General features: G+C 36.0%; 1 protein-coding gene and 1 non-coding gene across 3 annotated transcripts in view; one reads left to right on the top strand and one right to left on the bottom strand.

Annotated features, from left to right (window-relative positions):
* The window catches only part of EYS (eyes shut homolog), a 2,089,174-nt gene that overhangs the window by 1,092,865 nt on the left and 969,333 nt on the right, over positions 1-26,976 (top strand). The window lies entirely within an intron of this gene.
* LOC117088876 lies at positions 6,876-7,009 on the bottom strand. The gene has a single exon (XR_004439394.1). It is a non-coding gene; the product is annotated as a small nucleolar RNA SNORA70 (small nucleolar RNA).

The raw sequence follows: 26,976 nt of genomic DNA, 5'->3' as shown, positions 1-26,976 counted from the left end.
GGCCACCTACAGAATGGGAGAAAATTTTTGCAATCTACTCATCTGACAAAGGGCTAATATCCAAAACCCTCTATTTTATTGAAATTTAATTTATCTTTTTATTTCTGTCTTCTTACAGGTATAAATTTAGATCATTAACTTTAAATTTTTCTTATTTTCTCATAAAAGCTATTAAAGCTGTATTTTTCCCTAAACACTGCTTTAACAGCTTCCTATTGTGTGTGTGTGTATGTGTGTGTGTGGTGTGTGTGTGTGTATATATATATATATATATATATATATATATACTTAAAAGTATTTTCTAATTTATCTTGTAGTTTTATCATTTGGCTTTGGGTGAGTTAGAAGTGCATTGCATAATTTCCAAATATGACTGACTTTTTTCAATACTTAATTTTTATTGCTTTCCATTGAGTTTATAATGGTCAGAGAACACACTTTATAAGATTTCAAAGTCTTACAATTTACTGAGATATATTCTATAGCCCAGCATGTTATCACTCTTGGTTAATGATTCAAATGTTCTTGAAAAGATAGGTATTTTGATTCAATTTTGAAAACATATAATGATTCAAATGTACTTGAAAAGATAGTGTATTCTGAAGTATACCGAGTGTATGTCTCATACAAGTAAATTTGTGTTGCTATAAGGGAATACCTGAAACTGAATAATTTATAAAGACAAAAATTGCCAGCAGCAGCTCAAGATTCTGATAGCTGGAAGACTGAACTTCTAGCGAAAGTCTCAGGCTGTTTATACTCATGGAGGAATGTGAAAGGAAGCCAGCATGTGCAGAGATTACATGGCAAAAGAGAAAGCAAGAGAGAGACTGGAGGTTCCAGACTCTTAAACAACCAGTTATCTTGGAAACTACAGAGTTGGAACTCACTTACCACCACCCGAGAACATTAGTGTATTCATGAGGGATCTACCCCCATGACCCAAACACCCCCTATCAGATCCCAACTCCAATAATACGGATCAAATTTCAACATGAGGTTTGGAGGAGAAAAACATACAAATGATAGCAGTGGTTAATAATTTAATTCATATCTTTTATATAATTATTGAAAATTTGAGATTTTTTTAAAAAATCAAATATTTATAAAGAATCTTTGAAATTTGCAACTATAATTATTCTTTTAAGTATGTGCATATTTAGGATTAATATATTTTTCTGATAAATTGTTCCTTTTGCCATTGTGAAATCCCCTTCCTTATCTCTGGTAATGTTTTCCATCTTGACTTTTTCTGTCTGATATTAATATAATCAGGCCAAATTTCTTATACTTTTTGTTTCTACAATATACTGCTTTTCTTTTTTCTTTTTTTCTTTTGAGACAGAGTCTCGCTCTGTTGCCCAGGTTGGAGTGCAGTGGTGCAATCTCGGCTCACTGCAAGCTCTGCCTCCCAGGTTCACGCCATTCTCCTGCCTCAGCCTCCTGAGTAGCTGAGACTACAGGCATCCACCACCATGCCCAGCTAATTTTTGTATTTTTAGTAGAGAGGGGTTTCACCTTGTTAGCCAGGATGGTCTTGATCTCCTGACCTCGTGTTCCGCCCGCCTTGGCCTCCCAAAGTGCTGGGATTACAGGCGTGAGCCACTGTGCCCGGCCACTTTTACTTTTGCTTTCAACATTTTATGTTTAAAGTACATCTTTTATATTAGTCTGTAGTTGAGACTTGCTCATCTGTTTTGAAAATTTCTACCTTTTATATGCAGTTACTAGTTCATTGGCATTTAATTTATTCTAAAAATTTTATGGTTGGATTTGGGTTTATCGTGTTATTAATTTTCTATTTATTCCATTTGGCATTGATAATTTGCTTCCCATTCTGTTTTCTTTTCAGTTAACTGAAATATTATAATACCTTATTTTAATTTTTCTATTGGCTGTATCTTTATTCATTCCATTTTTATCAATGCCCTTGTGATTGAATCTTTAATTTATTGTGGTCCGTCTAGAATTAATATTGTAACACTTCCTATAAAACGTCAAAAACTTGTCATACTGTATTTCCATACCCTTACCAGGCCATTATGTTATAATGTGTATGTGTGTGTGTCCACACATATACATATATATCTCTCTCTATATATTTTTTACTATAATTATGTGTTATAATTGTTACTTTAAAAAATTCTGTGTTTTAAAAAATAAGGAGAAAATATAAGACTTTGTACCTACAAATTTGCCATATCTGATGCTCTTTATTCTTCAGTGTAGTTTTCAGTATAATTTCTCTTCAGTTGTGTGTTTTTTTTTTTTTTTAGTATTTACTTTATTGCAGGTCCACTGAAATGAATTATTGAAACTCAAAGAAAATAAGAGGTTTGTATTCAGAAATGTCTTTTTTAACTTAGGTTTCATTTTTAAAAAAATATTTTTGATGGATAATATATTTCTGAGCTGACAGGTTTTATATTGGTGGTGGTATTGATGGTAATTTTTTCAGCACTTTAAAGATAGCATTTCATTGTCTTCCTGCCTACCTTTTTGTTTTCTCTGACCAGAAGTCAGATACCATGCATACAGTCATTCTCTTGTATAGAAGAAGTCATTTCATTCTCGCTTGCTTGTAAGATATTTTCTTTATCTCTTAAGATATGCATTGTAAGGCTTTGAAAGGAAGGTGAAGGTAAAAGAAAGAGTGAGAGAGTTGGCAGCTCAACAGTAACACAGGTTTATTGAACAAGGGCCTGTGGAGGGGTACACCAGCTAGTGTAGGAGCCTGCCCTTGCTTACAGATGGGTAATTATAGGTCCGAGCAGGGGAGCTCTGGGCTTGCTGTGAAATGGGGTGGGCAGTGAGGTTAGCTGCTGATAAGGAAGGAATTTCTTGTGGTCAGGCGGTTAGGCCTGGGACTTGTCCAGGAGGATGTTTCTCATGGTCCAAGCTGTAGTGGAATTTTCCTCTCTCACCAAGGTCTGTGCAATGGTGGCGTTTTACAAAGTGGAGCAACTTGAGCTAACATGCCTAAGTTGCAATTTTGGCTTTGTATTAATTCTTCGGATTTGCTGAGCTTTCTGTGTGTAATTTGCACTTTTCACCATGTTTGGGAAAATGTCAGTCATTAATTACAATTTTCTGCCCTATTCTTTATCTCCTGTCCTAGGACATCTAGACTCCATTTTATTTTCAAACGTGTTCTCTCCTGTATTTTCAGTAATTTATAAATTACTGTTTATATGACTTTAATTTTGCTGATAGTTTATTTTGCCCTCTCTAATCCAATATTAAGCAAATTCAATAAATTTTTTCATTTTAGATAATACAAATTTTAGTTTTAAAATTTTCCTTTGGTGCTTTGTTATAGTTTCTATTTATCCATGGATGTTCCCCATCTGTTAATTCATGTGGCCCTAGCCTTTTTTTTTTTTTTAACTTCTTAAATATATTGGTATTGGTTCCTTTTAATTATTTCTGTGCTATCAGAACTGGCGGAAACATTTACAAGCTCAGTGCAAAATTAACATGTAGATCAAATTTTCTTATTTCTTGCCATGTTTAAATAAAATGCATTGCACCTGAACGTTGTGAATGATAGGTTATTGAGCCTTTGGATTCTTTTTCTAAAGAATGTTGATTCTACCTTTAGCAGATAGCTGACATGGCAGGATTACTACTCTAAACTCTGCCTTCCCTACAGTGTACAGCAGCTGAAGTCTCTGCTGAGCTCTCTCAGCCTTGCAGCTACTGCCTTCCTTCTGTATCCTCATGCTCTCTCCTGTACATGAACTGTTTCTGTATTAGTTAAGGAGCTGGGTAAAGATTTCATGCACATTTTTCTTAGGGGTGGCAGGTATCCGAGTTACTGGCCGTGAATCCATATGGGTCAGGCAACAACCTCAATTCTTGCCTTCTCAGAAGAAATAATTTAACTGAGCAGCGTAAGGCAGAAAAAGAGACTGAGGCAAGTTTCAGGAGCGGAAGTTTATTTAAAAATGTTCTTTAGAACAGGAAAAAAAGGCAAGTACGTTTGGAAGAAACTCAAGTGGGCATGTGAAGGCCAAGTGCAATGTTCATCCTTAATCCTAAGACTTTACAGACTGTCCTCTTTCTCAATATTCCTCTCTTATGGTGGACTGCCTACATGCAAAATGCCCTCCTTACCCTTGGGAGGTGAGGGAACAGTGTGTTTAGGAAGTTGCAGGCATGTCCATGTGAGGCTTCCTTCACTTTTCTGGTGAACTGACCCCGGAAGGTCATACTCTGCCATTTTGTCTCTTAATAAACATGCCCAGGAAGTTGTGTCTCCCTGGTGCCTGCATTCAATTAACACTTTTGTGCAATAGTGTGGACCATCAGGAACTGGCCTTTCTCTGTTGCCACTGCCAGTGAACCTTTTTTTTGGAGACGGAGGCTCCCTCTGTCGCCCAGGCTGGAGTTCAGTGACCCGATTTCGGCCCACTGCAAACTCCGCCTCCCGGATTTATGCCATTCTCCAACCTCAGCCTCCTGAGTAGCTAGGACTACAGGCACCCGCCGCCACGCCCAGCTAATTTTGTTTTTGTATTTTTAGTAGAGACGGGGTTTCACGATATTAGACAGGATATTCTCGATCTTCTTGAAGGGAGAATTAATGAATTTTATAAGTATAATGGCCAAGAAATTTATTCTTTTCCTTAGAGGAAGAATGTAATATAGCCCCACCCGGGGCCCTGGGTTAAGAAAGAAAATATTAACTGCTTGTTTCTCCTCTTTGCCCAGAGAGGCTTATCTGTGTTCTATCGTTTCACATTCCTAGAGGTACCGTGAGTTCTTCAAGGTTGAGAAGCAAATGTTGCAGAAACATGTATTCCCAAGGATGTAAGACAAATGTTATAATAAATGTAAAAGAATGATTAACTGCCTTTGTTCTCACTTCTGCAAGTACTCTTCCTGCAGTACGTAACTCTCACCACAAACAGCTTAAAAGGTGACTGATCCCTTTGTTCAGGGCTCAGACTTTCTGGACCCTAGTCTGACCGGTGATCACCTTAATGATAAAGGGCTCTCCTGAACTCTGTTCAGTCTCTCCTGTCTCTGATTGTCCCGCAACATGCTGACCTCATGATCCGCCTGCCTCGGCCTCCCAAAATGCTGAGATTACAGGTGTGAGCCACCGCCCGGCCATGAATCACTTTTAGAGAGGTCATGTGATCATTGCGGAACTATAACCTGACATTCCTAGTGGACGAGGGAAGAGCCCTCTCCAACCCCACTCATGCCTGTCTAACTACCTAACTACCAAAACTGTAACATTTTGAGCTACATCAAACAGCTGTTTCTTTCTAGTATTTGCTGTAGTATATTCTCCCCTCATCTTTTAATTATTCTTTCAGTTATTGTCACACTCTATTGAGCCAGTGAAATTGCAGCTTTGTACTTGATCTCTAGCAATCCAAACACAAAACGGCATGGGCGACCAGATATTACCCTCAAGCAATAGTCATACAATAAAAAATTCTACTCACTAGGTGCAATTCTCTTCTTTCAAGGGTTCAATCTTCTTCAGTTTCTTCCTGTCTTTGGTCATGTTCTGGTGCCTTCAGTTATGGTTTTATATTTTCTCCAGATTTTTAAAGACAGTAATTCTGAGATAAATTACTGTGCCAATAGCTAAAATAGTTATTTGTGAGACTAGTATTTGAGATATGTTTTAACACTTTCCTCCTGTCCCAGGCTCTTCTTAGCTGCTTTTTTCTCCGTTTCTGTCCAGTAAGCTAATTGGCCTAAGGATTAGTTTGTTGCTCTGCTATATACACCAACCTTCTCTTAAATACCCCCAAAATTTTATTTGTCAACACGATTGCCTTTAGTTTTGCACTACCTCACATTATGTCTTCAATAAAAATTAGTTTCTTGGAGAGAGTTTGTGAACTCAGTTTTAGGACTGTGTCTTCCCTGGGGCAAAATCTGAGTCATTACTCCAGGCCTTAGGTGAAGATGAGAGCCTCTGGACTCCTCTGCATGTGAAATCCCCACAGTACAAGCAAGCTAGGGCTAAGGTAATCTGTCTCCACATATTCTTGGTCTGCTGAAACTAAGGTAAATATTCTACCTTATGAGTTGGGGTTGGGTGTAGAAAAGGAAACCATAAACTCTTAGTCACACTAAACAGGCTCTTAACCTCTGCAACTCAGCATTTAAGCAGATAAATGCTGATGGCCTTTCCATTTCCAGTGAGATACAGTATCTATTGATGGTGAGTTGAGAAGAGCAGTAGCTTTGTCTTCTCAGCCATATTCACTGAAAGTAGAGATTCCAACACAGTCAGCTGGAATCTGTGGTTAATGAGTTGTAGCTCAAGTGTCACAGGCTCTCAGCATTCATTTGAATTAGTATATTTTCTTTCTTTTTTTTTTTATAATATACTAATAATGTTTATTGAGGGAATCAGGATAAAACTAAAATAACAGACAAAGTACGTGAGAAAGAGGGGTAATTGACGTGAAGGATTTTTTTTTTTTTTTTTAGGTGGACAGGAAGTAGAATTTATTGGTGAGTATTAAGAGGGGGCAGCACAGTGGAAGCCCCCATGAGTGCAGGGCCTGCCACTTGTCCAGAGCGCCACAATTGGGAACGTACTTGACCCATCTGGGATAAGCCGCTTCTCAGCCACCATGTCTTCAAATTCATTGGCATTGAACTTGGTGAAGCCCCACTTCTTTGAGATGTGGATCTTCTGGCAGCTGGGGAGCTTGAACTTGGCCCTGCACAGGGCCTCCATCACATGCTCCTTGTTCTGCAGCTTGGTGCGGATGGACATAACTTGGTCAATGTGAACCCTGGCCACAGTGCCCTGGGGCTTTCCAATGGCACCTTGCATGCCTGTTTGGAGCCTACACTGGGGTAGTGCAAGGTCAGAAACATGAACATCCATCTGAAAGGACTGTCTCCAAGGTCCCTTAGAGCAACCCATACAACAAACAGGCTGCATCACTACCAGGGAAGCTGCTGTTTGCAGCCATTGCACACTGGGCCCCCATGAGGAAAGGAACTCAGTCAGCTTAATTGGCTGCAGGTGAATTAGTATATTTTCTTAAACAAATGTTTCCTCGTGTGTTGTATTCCTGCCTGTAGAACATAAAATGATCATTTTGTTATAGTTTGTACCAGTTATGGTTGTTTCACTGGGGATGGCATCAACAGGGCAGCTCATGCTGGCACTCTGGAGGTGGACCCTTCTCTACTTTACTTCTAAGGCAGTCTGTTCCCATTGCTTTCTTAAGCCTTTCCTTTCTTCATCAGTCACTTTGACTGTGGCACACAAATAATCTTTTCCAAACTCTCTTTACTTTATATGTAAGGGACTATCTATTTTATTTATTGAATAGCATTCCCCCCCTCCCATCATCTAGGTTTTAAAAATAATTCCTTTATTTTAATGCAAAAAAGAATTATTTTATTTTGATACGTGTGAAACCTGATTTATTTTCCCTATGTAATAATTTGGCCTGGACAGTAGGATACTTATTGTAGAAGAGATAAGAGTAAATTTAGAAGTTATATAAAGGGAGAAAGTCACTTAAAATGAAGAGCTAATCTCTATGACATTAAAAGAGTTCTAGTAGAATAAAAAGCTTACAAAATGTTCAGAAAAAGAAAGTAAATAGCCTCTACATATATGAAAATATGCTTATGTCACTCATAATATAATATAATTAAAATAGTATTAAAATATATTTTTAAAGTTATAGCTCCAGCAAATAATGAAAAGGATGACAACACAGTCAGTTGTCAAAGCTGTAAAGGCCCTCTCACACACTGCAGTTCGGTGTGAAGACTTATTTAATCATATCAAGGGAAATCTGGCCATGTTTTCAACATGATCACATTAAATTACCACTGATTCATAATTCCACTTTCAGGACTCTACTGAAAATATGGTTCTACAGATAGAAACAATAGATGCATTAGACTCTTCCCAGCAGTACTGCATATAATAGTAAGAGATTGGAAACAATCCAAATGACTACCAGTAGTTGACTTGGTGGGAATAAAAAATAAAGCTACATAAAGGTGTAGTAAGGAGGTGTAAAAAAGCACAAGGAAGTTTATGGAGTACTTGAATAATCCTTAGGCTATATATATCCAAAAAGATAAAGTGCCTGAGAAAAGCTATGCAGCCTTTTATTCTAAGGAAGAAAGGGCAACACACATATATGCACATACACACTTACAAACATACCCAGCAATACACTTGTACATCCATAACAAAAAGGACCATCAGAAAGAGAAACCAGAAACCAATTAAAGAGGGAGATATCTACAAGATGTGAGGTTGGGATACAGACTGCAGAGAAGAGGATAGAAATGAAAGTGTAACTTTTTAAAGTACAGCTTTTTATAGATTATTAATATATAAACTTTAAATTATATAAGTGTATAACATATTAAACACATTTTTAAAAAATCAAAGTGGTATTTTTTTTTTTTTTTGAGATGGAGTCTCTATCGCCAAGGCTGGAGTACAGTGGCACAATCTTTGCTTATTGCAACCTCTGCTGCCCAGGTTCTAGGGATCCTTCTGCCTCAGCCTCTCAAACAGCTGGGATTACAGGCGCGTACCGCCAAGCCCAGCTAATTGTTTTGTGTCTTTAGTGGAGACGGGATTTCAACATGTTGGCCAGGCTGGTCTTGACCTCAAATGATCCACTCGCCTTGACCTCCCAAAGTGCTGGGATGACAGGCAAGAGCCACTGTGTCAGCCTCAAAATGATATGTTTAAATTGTGAAGTTGGAAACAAACTAAACAAATAAACACAACTTGTATCAAGTTCATAGCAAAACTGCAGAGTAGAAAAAATATTTCGAGTGATTTATTTATTTTATTATTATTATTATTATTATTATTATTATTAAAGACAGAGTCTCTCTCTATCACCCAGACTGGAGTGCAGTGGTGCAATCTCAGCTCACTGCAACCTCTGCCTCTGGGGTTCAGGCCATTCTCCTGCCTCAGCCTCCCGAGTAGCTGGGATTACAGGTGTCCGCCACCACGCCTGGCTAAATTTTGGATTTTTAGTAGAGATGGGGTTTCACCATGTTAGCCAGGATGATCTCAATCTCCTGACCTTGTCATCTGCCCGTCTCGGCCTCCCAAAGTGCTGGGATTACAGGAGTGAGCAACTGCGCTCAGGCTTTTTCTTTCTTTTTTTAAGGGGGAGTCTTGCTGTGTTGCCCGGCTGGAGTGCAGTCACCCTATCTTGGTTCACTGCAACCTCCACCTCCTGGATTCAAGTGATTCTCCTGTCTCAGCCTCCCAAGTAGCTGGGAATACAGGAACGTGCCACCGTGCCCAGCTAATGTTTGTATTTTTAGTAGAGATGGGGTTTTGCCATGTTGTGTAGGCTGTCCTCAAACTCTGGACCTCAGGTGATCTGCCCACCTTGGCCTCCCACAGTGCTGGGATTATAGGTGTGAGCCACTGCACCTGGCACATTCTCAGTGATTTTTAACACAGTATCCTTTTGTCACATCTCTACTCGGTTTTGAGTATCAAAAATAATAAGTAAGTACAATATATTTTGAGGACAAACATGTGGTACATGTAAACCAAACTCTTTTTGATACTCAAAAGCTAGTAGAGGTGTGACAAAAGGACACAGGAGCCAGCCTGGATGGACCCAGTGGCCAAATATGACATAATGTGAACATGAGAAAGAATAATGGACATAAGTAAATATAAAACAGTGGGGGGGGGGGAAGTCCTGATTTCTTAATGTTACTAAAATAAAACAAAAAGAGGAAAAAAAATTACCCACTATCTTTGAAAATTACTATTACTTCAACTGCGTATTCTTTTTATAGTCTTTTTTTAATTTTAATTTTTGTATATATCTAGTAAGTATAATTTTTGTATATATCTAGTAAGTATATATATACTCCTTATACTTAGTATTAGTAATTAAAGGGAGAAAATTATTTAGCTTCTCTTTTTAAGACAAATTGTAGTTCATACTGATTTGATGAGGCAAAAAAAAAAAAAAAAAACCCGTTTTATGTTTGAAAATGACAGAATTAGAAAAATTATTTTTTTAAATTTGTAACTAAATAGTTGATTTTTACAGAACCCTTAGTAGATGCTGAAACTTTTAGAAGAAATATTTTATTTCATAAACCAACATAGTAAAAGTATCATTCACTGCATATTTTCTAATTGCAAAGAAAATTACCATGCTATAAAATAAAGTGATATGGAGGTCATCTTAAATGATTAGTCAAGTTTAGCATTACTACCTGTAAAACACCCTGATATATTTGTCTTGATGTAATATTATACGAAGAGCTCATGAAAGATGCTTACTGAAAGTGGCTAACATTATTTATTCTGGTCTTAGATCTAATTTCCAATTTGGCAGAAATACTCAGTTTAGAAAAACTGAGTTAGCAAATGGTAAAATCCACAATTTCAGATATTTAATAAAATAGCATTGTATGTTTTTTTAAAAAATCAGTTAAGCTCCTTTAAATTAAGAGAGAGAGAAATTTTCTAATAACCATATGAAACTTAATTGCATCCTGGTTAACAAAAACACTAAACTGAAGGCAAAACAGTTATGAAATGCATTAAAGGAACAGTTGGGGAGATTGTGATAAGGCCTAGATAATAGCTAATATTCAATATTTATGATTAATATGTTAGGTGTGATGTATTTATGATTAATATTGTTAGGTGTGATAATATCTAGGCAGCATGGAGAATATTCTGATTATTAATAACAGACACGTGTTAGAGTATTTAAGGATAAAGTATCATAATGTCTCCCACTTGTTTTGAAATGGTTCAAAAAGCATGCATTTGCACTTTAACATATAAAGTGGGTGGAATGTTTATGTACCCACTCAAAATTCATATGTTGAAATCCTAACTCCCAAGGTGACGGTATTAAGAGGCGGGACCTTTGGGAGATGATTAGGGCTTGAAAGCAGAGCCCTCATGAATGGGATTAGTGCTATGAAAGACCAGAGAGAGCCCCTGTCATCATGAGAGTTTACAGTGAAAAGAAGGCCATCTATGAAGAAGCGGGCCGTCACCAGACACTGAGTCTGCTGATACCTTGATCTTAGACTTCCCTGTCTCCAGATCTATAATAAAAGAAATTCTATTATTCATAAGCCACCAGTCTATGGTGTTTTGTTATAGTAGCCCAAACAGACTAAGACAACATAGATATACAAAATGTATGGCAAAATATTAACAATTATTGAATTTTGGCTGTAGATTTACTGGTATTTGTGCTATTTTTCAAATTTTTATGTATGTTGAAAATTATTTATAATAACAATTATAAAAAATTCAAAAGAATAAATTATTTTATTTTAAAAAGTGAGGCCAGAAAAAATTTAATAAGTGAGGCCAGAAGCGTAGATAACAAACTATCATTTATTAAGTACCTATAATGCTCCTCTTCTTTCTCTGTCTCTCTCTCTCTCTATATATATATATGTATAGAGAGAGTTCCTCTATACATATATATATAGAGAGAGTTTTCTCTTTTTGTCTCTACATATATATATATAGAGAGAGAGAGAGCCATTTAATCTTCTCAACATGTTTAAGAGTTTCATGTTATTATCCCCTTTTACAAATAGTAACTAAGGGATTAAGTAGTTAAGTAACTTTCTAAGAGACCACAGTGCAGGTAAGTATTTACAGGGTAAGTAGAGAAAGTTGTAATTAATTCCATAGCAGTGGTACCCTAGAAAAGTTTCCAATCACAGGCCGGGTGTGGTGACTCACGCCTGTAATCCCAGCACTTTGGAGGCCAAGGCAGGCGGATCACCCGAGGTAAAGTTTGAAATCAGCCTAGCCAACATGGTGAAACCCCGTCTCTACTAAAAATAGAAACATTAGCCAGGTATGGGGGTGGCACCTGTAACCCCAGCTATTCTGGAGGCTGAGGCAGGAGAATCACTTGAACCCGGGAGGTGGAGGTTGCAGTGAACCAAAATTGCACCACTGCACTCCAGCAAGGGCAACAGAGCAAGACTCCATCTCAAAAAAAAAAAAAAAAAAAAAAAAGGAAAAAAGAAAAGAAAGATAAGAAAGATTTGCAATCACAGGCATATGACCACAATCTTAGTTTAGGAAGATTTATTTTGCTATTGCATTTATTAAGAACTGAAGTCAGGGAAGACAACCGTAAAATACTTAGGTAACATTCTAGTGAACAGATGATACATGATAGAAGATACCGAGTATAGGAGCGTAATGTGGGAAGCAAAAGCCTAAGACATTTTGAATGTATACTGTACATGACTTGGAATCCAACTAAAATTTAAGATAGAATAAATGAACCAAAAATGCTTAAGGCTTCACACAAATGTGGTACTGTCATTAATTAAAACTTGTATTAGAATTTGGGGTAGGTATGGCAAAACAAATTTTATGTTGGACATGTTGAATTGGGCAACAGTAGAAATAAAAGTGGGTTATTGACAAATTCAACATGATGTCAGGTCAGGACTGGAGTGTCATAAACATTTGAATCCCTGAAAATAAAGAAATCCCTAATGGTAGGGCATATGGAAAAAGAGAGTCTGATAAAAGTTTTTAAGCATTAAAACTTAGATTTTTTTTTTATCTAAGCAATTAGAGTATAACAAAGCCCCAAATGTAGAAATGTATATGTATGTATGTGTGTGTGTATATATACATATATATGTGTGTGTGTGTATATATGTGTGTGTGTATGTGTGTGTATATGTATGTGTGTGTATGTATGTGTGTGTGTGTGTGAGTGTTAATGACAGAAATGTTAGAGGCATAACAGATAAAAGGAAAGTATAGTTTTAAGAGGTTTCTATGCAGGCAAGAAAGCAAGATAAGTCAAAGACTTTCTATTCCTTAGGCAATTAACAATGTTTTGGTATATTAAAGATAATAGTAAATATGACAGCAGGAATTTGGGATAAAGTATATCCATCACTTCATAATTTTAAACCTTTCTCTGCTTCAAGAAACTCTATGAACTGCCTCGTAGGTTGCCAGCTGAGTATAGAAGACTTTCATTTTACTGACAGTAATTGTACTTTTCCTGTATAAGTAGAGACCCTGAACTTATTAAATAAAGTTCTTAAATCCCTTCCCATCACAGAAGGAAAAAAAATGGACACACTTTGCCAAATTGAAATATTAGTGAATAAAGTCTCAAAGAAATAGGGACATTTTGTCTTCTCAGAGCAACTATTGAACAATTCTCTACATGATATATCAGCTGCCCTCTGCTAAAAAGGTCAAGCATTCCAAGGATATTTGTACTGCTCCTCTCCTCTGCCAATAAAAGAGACGTATAAATTTATGATAAGATCTATTATCAGTGGAGAATAGATTTTAAATATTTATTGAAGTTCATAGGTCTCTATGCAACTTTTATAGGACATTTCTCTGTATCACCAGTCAAAAAATGTCATCTGCATATACTGTTTTTATTAAGTTTTTTTGGTTTTTCAAGTGTGTGAACTGCTTCATTGTTTTTCTGTTAGTTACATCTCAACATATTTGCTTAAATCTTTAAATCGTAGCATGGTTTACAGCACATATTACATTCATTATTTAATGTACATGCTGATTTTATTTAAAACATACATTTTTCTACTAGTGCAACGTACAGGTTTCTATTTATTTAACTGTTATTTTTTTCCTAATGTTGACTGTTGCTTTGCAGCATTGTAAGAATGTGTTTTTAGGTACCATAGCAGGCATCATTAAAACATTGTAAGAATGTGGTTTAGTTGTCTTTAGGCACTGTAGTAGACATTAAAACCAGCACTGATATCAATGAGATAAAGATTGTCATTTCTGATTATTTCTGAATTTAGCAGAAAATATCACATCCAGGAGAGGCTGATCATTTTTAAAGATCCTGAAGAGACAGCTTCATCATGAATAGTCTGAATAAGTATAAGATTAACTCATTCTAATTCTCAGCAAATGTATTTCCTTGTTAGAGACAAAATAACTAGATAGTGACTTTTAAAAGTTCTGTGGCTGTTGGCAGCAGTACATCAAAGTTTCAACTCATTTTGAAATTGTGGAACTAGGATGTTTTATTAAGGGCAAAGAATGAGATAATGTATTCAAATGGTAATTGAACATGTTGCTTCTTAGCATCTGTTCACATGATGAAGGAGTTAGTATTATCATAACTCAATTATACTGTGCTGTCCCTATGGTCAACATAAATAATGTTCATCTTCCATCTCATATATGTCTCATCAAAATAATTGTTACAGTAGCTTCTGTGTCCTGGACATCTGTGCACTATTTTTCTGTGTGAGAAGTGAGAAGATTCTGAAAGAGTCTATCAAGATAGTGAGGTATATACTAATATCCTGAATGTGAAATTCTGTGTCATTTTGTTTTTACAGAAATTATTAAAACAAATATTCCAACTTTTTGAATTATAAAAGAAAGGGTAAAATTGGTTCTCAATTTAAAATACATTTCCCAGTACAGCTTTAAGCAGAGCAAGACTAACTATAAAGATAGAAGTCATGCAGAAGTTGAAAAGGAATGTTTCTAAATGTTAATGTCCTATATCTGTAACTTTTTCCTGAATATGAATGCTCCCCTTTCAACTAAGTTTTAGAATACTGGCAATATTTCATTTCCCTGTGAGGGTTATAAGGTAGGAGTATCAAGGTAAATAGTTTGAGTCATTTATCTGCTTTTCAGGGCTTGGTTCAAGTTTAACCAGAAAAGTTAAATTACTGTTTTTTCTAGTTGTCAGGAAGAGTCACAAAGAGAAATGTATTAGTTATAACTTTTGTCGACTGTGCAGTTACTGAATTCAAAAGACCAAGGCACATCAGCTTCAGGAAGTGATTTGGTTTAGTTGCATAAGGTCTCAGAAATCCAAGTTGATAGTGGAAAGGGAATAGTGAGAGCATAAAAGGGTTGAAATTATATATTTCAGAGGAATTTACATTAGTATGTGAGCAATACAATATCCCCATCATAGAGAGTAATAAAAAGTGAATGTCTCTCTGCTATTTCTTTTATGCCTCCCTTGAATATTTTAAAAGGCTTGAGGGAGGTTCAAATCCCATTATACCTAAATTAGAATCCTAGTCTAAGAAAAGAGGAAGAAAGTTTAGTTTTCAAAGTCATCAAGATATATAGAGTTCATGACAGGGGGAAAAAAGAGAACTCAGATTATACGTACTTGTATCTAAACAAAGGTGTTGTGTTTTTGTGTGATAGGCTAATGCATTTGAGTCTTGGAATGCTGCCGTTCTGTGGCTGCTGTTTCATTACGGCTGAGTAAGATGATTTGAGAAAAGGGCAGAGGCCAGGGAGTGGGTAATCAGAGACCAGGACATTAGTTAAAAGGGAAATGTTATTCAAAAGAAAAATCTTACAAGCTGAATATATATTTGAAAAACCTCTGGAAGACACAGCTACGAAATGACTTTCCTTTAAAGGTATCTAGATATGATCTAAAACCAGAATAATTCAGTAATAAAAGGCCATATTCATTTAATTTACTTTTAGAATTCAATAAAATAATTGTGCTTTGAAGATATGTAACTTCTTCTTGGTGGGTTTCCACGTATTAATTTTTGTATGCAAAATTATTGTTTTTTCCTAAAAGCAACTTTTCTTAAAAAATATTGTTTTTTTCTAGCAACATAATAATAATGTTGTTTTCAGACATGTAGAAAATCATGTGCATATCAGGGGAAACGAATACTTTTCAAATGCTGAGCAGGAATATATTAGTAGACATGTTCTAATGTGGTGAGTGTCTCCCTCTTCTAAAACTACATTTAAAAAAAAAATTCTATTGTAATACACAACTAGGAAGCCTTAGGATAATGTTTGCCACAGAACTGTCAGATGTGTATTTTCATCGTTAAAATATATCATCAGTTTAGAGTGTCTTATAAACAAAATATAACCATGTTGAAGCTCCTTCCTCATCCCTGAACTGACACACCAACATAGTGTTTCAAAAAGGTGGTTCTTAGCTCATTTGGTCTACTGTAACAAAAATATCACACATGGGTGGCTTATAAACAACAGAAATTTGTTGCTCAAAGTTCTGGAGGCTGGGAAGTCCAAGCTCACGGTGCCAACAGAGTCAGGGTCTGGTGAGGGCTCTCTCTCTGGTTCTTAAATAGATCCTTGCTGTGTCCCCATATGGTAGAATGAGCCAGCTATCTCTCTGGGGTCTCTTTTATAAGGGTACGGTTTCATTTATGAGGGCTCCACCGTCCTAACCTAATCACCTCCCAAAGGCTCCACCTTCTAATACCATCACATTGGGGACTGGGTTTCAATGTATGAATTTTTGGGAGACACAAACATTCAGACCATGGCAGATGGTCTGACCCTTTATCTTCCTCAACCCTCCTTCAGGTAAAGAAATAGATACATTTCTTCAGGGTTTTAGAACTTAAAAGTAGAATAAATTAGAGAAAGTGTTTCTAGCCTTGAGGGAATTGATGCAAAATAAAGTACTTTCTCCCTGTAGGAGGAGGAAATAGTAGGCCTGGGAATGAATTTGAGGTCTTTCCAATATTGGGAGAAGAAATGGGTTCCAGAAGCAGAGTCCAGGACGACACTTATACTTATCATTTAGGATTGGAGGGTGGGGGAAGGAGGCTGCTGGTGAAGGAGAGGGTCTACTGTGAGTTACTATCTTAATATACCTGGGGGAGTGATTCCTGAGAAAAAAAAATAGTATAAACCTGAGCTCCAGAGCAATGTAGAGCGTGGGAACAAAAGTATAGCATTCTCCATGAAATGTATTTATGTCGTTGGCCATTTTTTGGCACTAAGACAACCAAGATTCTTGAATAAGCCCTTGTTAGCAGACGAAAGGTAGTTCCTAAAACAAGCAAGATTGCATGTTCCTGCTACCTGGAAGCTGGCGATATAAAAGATCCTGACTGTGGTGTAGTGAAATACAGAAATGCAAAATGTCTCATACCCTATGTTTTGAAGTGTAAACAACTGAAGCTGTGTGAATGCAATAATGGTAAAGAAAAAGTCAAACAACACAGTTCTGCCTGTAATTTTTCTAGTGCTGTTAGCCTTTTTCTTTTTTCTTTTCTTTTATTTATTTTTTGGCCAATTTGTATTGTCAAAGTAAAAAATGCACTGGACAAAGTTAATCAGGCAATGAAGAGTTCATTCAAGGCTGTTGAAATAGGGGAGAGGCCATAACGCAATCTGGGCTCAACTCCTCTAAAACAAAAGGTGGATGATATTTTAAAAATGAGGGCGAGAAGGATCCACTAGTCATCTGTGTTTGTTAATTGGCTTTACCCAAAGGAAAAATAGACTTTCTTCATGATAGGAGGGAGTTTTACAACTAGGAGTAAGGTGCCCACCAACGTTAGGCTCCTACTTTCCCTTAGAGATTGGGAGATCAAGGCACTATCTCTATGATGATTATATTTCAAAAGGATGGCTCCTGGGTCCTGCAGAAACTTAGTCCAAGGTTGTAAAGCTTGTAAGAGTTTTTAAAAGATGTACATGTCAAAGGCTAGAAAGTTAAAAGTCCTCTATGGTAATTGCTCTAAGAAAAGGAAGGTGAGGAGCCTAAATAACCTATCTAATGTTAAGCTGAGAAGAACATTAAGGCCTTTTTGGTCAAGATGCAAAATTAAGTACCATAAGATTAAGAACATTTTGTGAATTTGACCATGTCAGTATAATTATCACTTTTTTCGTACTACTGTCAAATTCTGATTTTAAAGTTGTCTTTCATTCCCACTCTCAACATTTTGAAAAGAACTAAAATCAATAAAATGTCATTTTAAGAACAAATATAAAACATAGCCTTTATAAATCCTGAGGCCCAAGTAACCAAGGCTCTGCAGACATTTGTTCTTATTATAGCACAGTCCATTGCACAAATAAAAATAAATGCAATCACTTAATTGTGTCTCTTAAGGAACAATAGAGAAAATTCATTTCATTATTCATGTAATCGCTTCTCAAAGCCCCCTTTTCTCCTCAGTTCTCTTTCACAGAACTGGTCCAGGGCCCTTCAGTCACTGAATTCCACAAAACTCTTACACAAGCCCAAATCTGAGGGCATTTCTCTCTCTCTCTTCATCTTCCCCCCACTCTGCAAACCTCTCTCTCTCTCTTTTGCATCAAAGGGTGAATATCAGTTTTTTTAGATAAAGATCTGAATCTGTACAGGTCATATCCATTCAAGCCTCTTAAGTCTCTTTGCATCTCCTAGCACCTTAGACTAATCTGTAAAGTAAGATACGATTGTTATGTGGTCAATATCAAAATTTCTATTACAGTTGCTACTATTTTTAATCCTGTTTGGTAAGGATCAATTACATATGTTTCAAACTGAAATAAGCCAACTTGTTTTGTTTTCTAAGAAATAAGTGAGTATGTAAAGGCCATGTTAAAATGTTATTTTTTACAGCAACATAGAAGATATTATGAGGGTTTTTCTTTAATTTACTTCAGAGAATAAATATTGGAAGATACAGGCAGAAACTAACAAGAAAGAAAAGCAAATGGATAACCAACTACAATTGGAAAAATAAATGATTTATTTAAACTAAGTAAATTAGGAAAAATGATGGTCAGAGTGCCAGTCAGTGTCCACAAGAATTATGGTACTAGCTGGAAGGCTGGGTGAGGGTAGTGCCATAAACAGGGAAATAAGACACTAAAAAAGGAGCAAATTGTGTTACCTAAAATAGGTGAAAGTAACAAATATGATAAGCATTTAGAGAAAACATTTATTTTGACCTTTTCCAATCTCTACACCCCAGGGGACCTTTTTGTGAAGTATGTTTTGAAGGTAATTCACACTTTTCTGTACGTTTAAAACAACACAAAATGTTATTATGAAAGGTTTTGTTTGCATCTGTTACTTCCAAAAGGTTTGTTTTATTTTGATCATTACACACTTTTGTTCTGTTAGTCCTTTTAGCATGAAAGCATTAAAATAATTGATATCTTAACATGCAATTTATTAGTGCTATTGTCTGCATTAACTATATTTGCTAGTTTCAGTTTGCTTTTGATTTTTCAATATTTCCAAATATTGTATAGGCGACTTCAAGCAGTAGTTCCCACATTTTGAGCAGCAGTAGCCTTATCTGACAAGTTACTATCGATGCAAATTCTTACACTCAACTGTAGACTCACTGAATGAAAAACTCTGGGATGGGTAACATAACCTGAATTTTTAAGCCTTCCAGATGTTACGATGCCTGGTAAATTTGAGACATTTGGCTTATAATACTTACCTGCAAATACTGGCTCAAAGTCTTTAGCTGAATACATGGAGTCCTTTCACTCTTCTACCGGCCTGTAGAGCATTTTTTATTATGATATATTTGCATATGAGTTTATTCATTTGTGATGGACAATAAAATGACCACAATGTACAATAATATTAAAAATCTTAAATCAATATTTAAATTACATTTTATTTTGAGTGTTTCTAATGTTTTGTGGGTGCTGAATATTATATATATGAAAATATAATATTCCCAATAAATGAAAGAAAACTACTACTCTTTAGAGAAAGTTAACATGATAAACTAGGGGAATGAACTCAGAAAAAAATTAAAAATAACAATATATGTTAGTCATAAAGTATATAAGGAAATAGCAAAAAAAAAATCACAAGTTCCCAAATGATCTTTTAAAATAACTATTTAACAGAATGTCCTTCCCAGCAATCCATCCAAGATGTAAAAGAGATAATGATGCCATCTGCACATTGTGTCCAAAGCTGCAAGGAGGCACTGGGGCATCTGCTCTCTCCACCCACGATGTAACAAAATGGGATTCTGCCATCAGGACATCAGGGGAAGGCTCCATGTATTGGACATCTTTAAGAAATTAGGCGTTCTAATAAATTAATTTTTATATTAAAAAATTAGATACCAATAAATGATGTTAATCATTGTAAGAGGAAAATATTTAATATATTTTATGTTATTATATATTATAAATATAATTAAATATTTAATAAGTTATCTGTGCTCATATTCATTTCTTTAAGCAGAGAATCCTGAGTGAGGATATAGGGAAAGTTCTTGGTGTTCTTAAACATCAACTATGAAACTCCTCTTGATTTCTGTGATTCTTTTTGTGATGTCACAGTGAGTAAGATGATTTGCTCCTTTCCCTAAATGCCGTTGAACTGTAATAAAACTATTCTGGTCTGCCCATTGATCTCCAGGGGAGAAAATAAAACAAAAACACAAAAGTCTAGGAAAATGAGAGAATTGAGAAATATTTCAAATGTTCTCAAAGGAGTCAACTGATCAGGATGAAATAAGGAAAAAAAAAAAGAATTCTTACATAGCCCATTAAATATATGGAACCAGGTTATGAGGAGAAAGGATAAACAGATTGGTTATTGGTAGGTTCCTTTTGCGATATGTGTAGAGCATCCATGTGGAGATAACTAAGTGACCACTGAAAATATAGGTCTAGTTTAATGAGAACAGTTAGGACTGGCAACACAGGTTAGTACTCATTGGCATATCAGTTATAAATAACATTGATTTGTAGTTGGTATTATTTACCAATAACTTATTGAAAAGAAGACAACAGACACTAGAGCCCAATGAAACAGTAACATTTAAGAAGTGTGTAATTGAAGTTGACAGAATGAAAGAAAATAAATAAGTAGCAAAAGATTGGAATGGGAATGTCACGGGAACTAGGGGAGAATTAACTTCAAGGAGAGATTGATTTATTGCATTGATCCCAAAATGAAGTCAGGATTAGCAGAGAGTCTTGACTTTTGTAATCATTAGACTGGATGATTTTTGTTAGAGCAATTTAAACATTAGAGGTGAAAGATATGTTGTCATGAATTGAGAAGTAAATGGGAAATTAAAAATCAAAGCAATAAGTGCAGGTTTTTTGTTTTGTTTTGTTTTTAACTTTTAGGTTTGGGGGTACGTTTGAAGGTTTGTTACATAGGTAAATTCACATTACAGTGATTTGCTGTACATATTATTTCATTTGCCAGGTATTAAGTTCAGTCCTCAATAGTTATTTTTTCTGCTCCTCTCCCTCTCCTCACTCTCCACACTCAATTAGACCTCAGTGTCTGTTGTTCCCTTCTTTGTGTTCATATGTTTTTATTTAGCTCCAACTTATATGTGAGAACATGCAGTATTTGGTTTTCTGTTCCTGCATTAGTTTGCTAAGGATAATAGCCTCCAGCTCCATCCACGTTCCTAGGCCTCCATCCACACCCCTTTCCCCGGACCAGAGTACACATTATGTTGATGATAAAGGGAAAACAGCAAATTGGGTAATAGGTAGGAAAATCGGGCATTCTCTTTAGAATGGAGAGACAAATGTATGGCATGTTGACAAATACGGAGGCCTGGGTTTGGAAAACAGTAAGAGCATAGCTTTCTCAGAAGAGCAGGGACTGAACTCAGTATGGAAAAAAGAAAAGGGAGAGGGGGTCTTGGAAGTGAAAACATGTCGCAATTGGTTCAATTGAAGCATAGTATTAAGTGTGCTTTTTATACCAGTATAATAATTTCTAAATTTATATATACAGATAAACTTCAGACCCATTAATTTCAGACATTTAAATATAATACAAATGTGCTTTTAGCATAATGATAATTTTGAAACATCCAAAAAACTTAGAATGACAATATTAATGGTGACTAGGGCTATTTCTCCAAGTTAAAATGTTATACAAAACCTGGAACCTAAACCATAGTCTAAACAAAAAAAGGTCTATGAGCCAAGCAAGGCTAAATTTGATTTAGCCTATAATAGTTTGAAATCCAATTTTGGATAAATCCCTTACTCAAAGCACTTACAACAATTTAATTATGTTTTGCTTTTATCATTTCTACTTCACTATTGCATTTTTTCACAATTTGTTCCACATTACCTAAAAAGATTATTTTACTATTTTATTTATTTATTTATTTATTTATTTATTTATTTATTTATTTATTTTTGAGACGGAGTCTCGCTCTGCCGCCCAGGCTGGAGTGCAGTGGCCGGATCTCAGCTCACTGCAAGCTCCGCCTCCCGGGTTCATGCCATTCTCCTGCCTCAGCCTCCCGAGTAGCTGGGACTATAGGCGCCCGCCACCTCGCCCGGCTAGTTTTTTGTATTTTTAGTAGAGACGGGGTTTCACGGTGTTAGCCAGGATGGTCTCGATCTCCTGACCTCGTGATCCGCCCGTCTCGGCCTCCCAAAGTGCTGGGATTACAGGCTTGAGCCACCGCGCCCGGCCTATTTTACTATTTTATTTAAAACACATATGTGAATTTACTAATTATTAAAAACCTCACATGCAGTATTTTATAAATGTCAGAACATTATTACAATGGACAAAGTTTTGGAAAAAAAAGTGTTCCATTTATGAAAACTTTCAAAGTCTATATTATTTATATCACAGTTGTATCATGTTTACACATTCCCACATATGTATATTTACAAAGATAAGACTTTTTGTATGACTCTTTTTTCACACGTATGCAGAAACAAGCAAGAAATTAATATACTCTATAGTAATAATAGGTGTATATTAATATAGGTATAGATAATCATTTCATGTTGTGGTACTGTCTTGGTCTATTCAGGTTGCTACACAAAAACCTTAAACTGGATGGCTTGTAAACAACAGAAATTTATTTCTCATATTTCTGGAGGAAGGGAAGTCCAAGATCAAGAGGCTAGCAGATTCATATCTGGTGGGGACCCATTTTCTAGTTCACAGATAGCCAGCTGTCTTCTTACTGTGTCCTCATGATGAAAAGGTCAAATGAGCTCCCTCTGGCCTCTTTGATGAGAATATTACTCCTATTCATTAGAGCAAAGCCCTTAGGACCTAATCATTTTGTAAAAGTCCCACCTCCCAATTAAACCCAGCCATGAAGGTTAAGATTTCAACATTTGAATTTGGGGGGGCGGGGGTGGGGAGGTGGACATAAACATTCAGCCCATTGCAGTATTTTTTAACTGTTTTTGGCCAAATATTCCACTTCACCTCTTTCCAGACATATATTGGGAGACACGACTGGCTGGATTTCCTAGGCCAAATAAGAATTGCTAAGCCTTGCTGGGGAAGGTGACTGCATCCACCTTTAAACAAGGAGCTTGTAACTCAGCTCACACCTGACCAATCGGATAGTAAAGAGGGCTCAATAAAACATCAATTAGGCTAAAAACAGTAGGTAAAGAAATAGTCAAATCATCTATCATTTGAGAGCACAGGGGAAGGGACAATGATTGGGATATAAACCCCAGGCATTCGAGCCGGGAATGGGCAACCCCCTTTGAATCTCCTCCCATTGTGTAGGAGCTCTGTTTTCATTCTATTAAATCATGCAACTGCACGCTCTTCCGGTCTGTGTTTGTTCTGACTGGAGCGGAGTTATCACTGGCAGTCCACCACTGCTGATCACCACCGTAGCAGACCCACCGCTTACTTCCGCCCCTCTGGATCCCTCAGGGTGTCTGCTGCGCTTCTGATCCAGGGAGGCGCCCATTGCCACTCCCGATTGGGCTAGAGGCTCGCCATTGTTCCTGCCATGACTAAGTGCCCCCGTTAGTCCTAATGGAGCTGAACACTAGTACACTAGTTGCTGGGTTCGACGGTTCTCTTTCATGACGTATGGCTTCTAATAGAGCTATAACACTCACTGCATGGCCCAAGGTTCCATTCCTTGGAATCCGTGAGGCCAGGAAGTGCAGGTCAGAGAAAAAGGCTTGCCACCATCTTGGGAGCTCTGGGAGCAAAGGCCAGCTGGTAACAGTATGACTATACATCTAGTTTCCTTCTGTTTGGTTGAAGAAACATCAACGTTTTTCACTAACGAAGTTGGCTGGAAGTAATGTGTTCCTCTGTGGGAAGAGCAATTAAATACTCATGAGAGAATTTACAGGCTCACTTTTTTTGCTGATATGGACATTGACAGTGCACCATCAGCCAGGTCCAAAGGGAGGACAATGATCCTAAGAATGTAGCTCTGGTGAACCTGTGATAGCTTTGTCTTATAAGCAAGAAATAAGCTTTTGTTACTTTAAGCCTCTGAGATTTGGGGATTATTTTTTTCAAACAGCATAAGTTAGTCTACCTTGACCAATTCACTTATCAACGTTTTGAAAAAGTTGCTAACTGATCAATTAATGGTGTTACCATATGAAGTGGTATCCAATTAAAGTTTTCCTCACTCAGACTTTCTTGAGACTTAATGAGAATGAAAAGTGAGCAATTTTCCCTTATTACCAATGGTATATTCTGTCAGAATATGGCTTTTTTGTTTTATAAGTATATATAATTACTCTTGTCAGTGGATTTTGAATTTTTAGCACAATTGTTACCAAAATAACTAGTAACATTGGGAAGTCTAGTTCTGTTATTTCTTAGGAAAATCATCAATTCGCCAAGCTCTGATTGACTCTTATAGATTTCTTAAAATCTAGTTATCTTCAATAAAAAGCTATTTTCTTGAATCCATTCTTATTCAAAGATCTGCAACTTTGTGTAATTTCTGACCAGAATAGGTACAGATACTTGGTAGTTGTGTGTTTATACAAACAGTCTAGGCTCCTTTCAGAAAAGGTCTAGAGCTGTAATTCTCAACATGGGGTGGAGGTATATCAGAAGGATCTCAAGTCAGAATTCCTTGAGTTCTAGTCCAAATACATTATTTGCTAACTGCGTGATCTTGGGAAATTACTTAACCTTATTAACACAAAATCATTCTCATTTATAAAACAAAAATAAGAGTAGGAGTTATCTCAATATATTATTTAATTAATACTAGAAAGCATTTGAAGAGTTGTGTGTTCACTGTGAGTTTAATAAAGGCATTTGAGAATAACATTTGCTGGATTCAATGCATATCTGATTTCTGTCCCACAGGACCATAAATGATAACCTTGGGGTTATTTTTGTCTTCAGAACAGAAGGTATTTGCATCTCTCCTGGACAAAAGTCTATAAGCAAACTAAATCTGGGACTTCTAACTGATAATCTTAATAGCTGCAAATACCTTAACTCAGTCTGTCATGATGTTGTCTAATGGGCAGCTATCACTCCTATTGCTCTGATCCTGCCATTTCAACCTTTTACAGCCAATTTCCAGCCAACTGTATATTTATCTATGAGCTTGAGGACTTTCAGAAACTACTTTCATGCAAAGCAGAACAGAAATTCTGGGGAATTGTCACCCTTCCCCTTCTCATCCTCCCAATCCAGGATGCAGCCTCTAACAATTACTGATGGCAGTTTGGGTATACATACCTTAGCTTGTTTAGCCCATCAGGTGGGATAATTCTGAAGTGTGTGTTTTTTTATGGTTGATCAGCGTTTCCTAGGGGAATAACCTCTAAGCACCCACTTTAATAGCTGATTTAATTTCATTTTCTACATTTTATTTCATCTACCAACTTACTCAACTTTAGGTGTGTTTTGTATCTCCTAAAAAACTACTTATACTAAAACTTTTTGCTCAAGGTCTGCTTCTGGAGAATCCCAACTAAGGTATTCCTGTCTTGGAAAGGCTCCTAGGACCTACCACATTCTCCATCAATCTGTCAAGCCTGTAGGGTTAGTTGACTAAATATGTGTCTGAATTAAGCCTGTTATTCAAGAATAATTGCTAATGCTCCCCTAACTCACTCTCAAAATAACAGGTATGGGAAAATCCTCTTTCTCCACCTCCCACCAACCCAGTCAATAAAGTTGTATCTCTTATTAGACACCATCTTAAAACATAGCAGCATTTATTTTTTTTTCTATGATACTTGTTTTTCTCTGTATATTTGATTGTAATATCTGCAAAGATCTTGTCTATGGTGCTCATCATTGTATGAAACCTACAATACCTCATAACATAATAGGTAATTGACAAACACTACTTGAATGTTGTTCATAAAATAGAGAATATTGAAGCAAACATAAAAGTGATGCTGTTAACTTTTCAAAGAGATGAAGACAAAAATAGACAAGTTTCCATCACATGTATTTTTTTTTGGTAAAATAAAAAGTAGAAATATTATAAATTTACATATTTTTAGGTGTCAACTCATAAAACAGTTAAGAAACAATGCTATGTTCAATTTTAAATTCCATCATCTACTTTTATTTTGATGTATACATTCACTGTACTATTCATTATGGACCATATTATATTATTAAATAATGTAAGAGCTGTATGATAGAGACCAATAAGCCAATTTATTTGACAATAATCCTGTTTTAAATAATTGCTCATCCATAACTTGTTATTATATACATAGAAAAATTATCAATAAGCAGTCATATTTGTTCAGAACAGGTTATGTGAGGCATTTTTAGAATTGTATTGATGACCATTTTAAGGTATACGACATGCGGTTATAAGACACATATATATAGCAAAATAAACATTTTCTTTATTGATACGTCTATTTTCCTTTTTTTTCTAATTACTATGTGAATTACTGTGAATAGTCAAAAGGGCTAAAAGGATAGAACTTAATATGACTCAAATATATAATATGCATTAGATCTTTTTTATAAAATATTAATAAATTTAGACACTTTTTAGGCATTGAAGATTGATATCATAACATTATTAGACCTTGAGCAGAAAAGGATTCAAAAGCATATTTTAAAAATATGAAACCTACTTATTTTATCAAAATAAAAAATATTTCACAGTAAAATCAATCATCTCTCTTAATGCAGTTCAGCAAGGTCATTTCTTGTAGGTATTAATGTAACAGAAAAGCATTTAGCTCAAAACATTTCTGGCAGGTCTAAAGATGTTTGAATTTTGTAGCTGTCCTTGATCATCTTTCTTGGAGTAGGGGGTGAGGAGGAAGAGGGCTGCAGGTGAGCATTGATTAAATGAATGATAAGTTTTTTGATGGATCGATTTTTTTCACGTTTTTAATCTAGAAGGTAAAACTTTCTATCACAGTTTAAGCTAAAAATTATGGCTGAGATAATAGAGGTCTGATTCCAGTGCAAGTTAAAGAGGAAAAAGTTGCTGCTCAAATGT

Source organism: Trachypithecus francoisi, unplaced genomic scaffold, assembly GCF_009764315.1.
Source record: "Trachypithecus francoisi isolate TF-2019V2 unplaced genomic scaffold, Tfra_2.0 Lachesis_group10, whole genome shotgun sequence".
Classification (NCBI taxonomy): domain Eukaryota; kingdom Metazoa; phylum Chordata; class Mammalia; order Primates; family Cercopithecidae; genus Trachypithecus; species Trachypithecus francoisi.
This window is presented reverse-complemented; position numbering and strand designations above follow the sequence as displayed.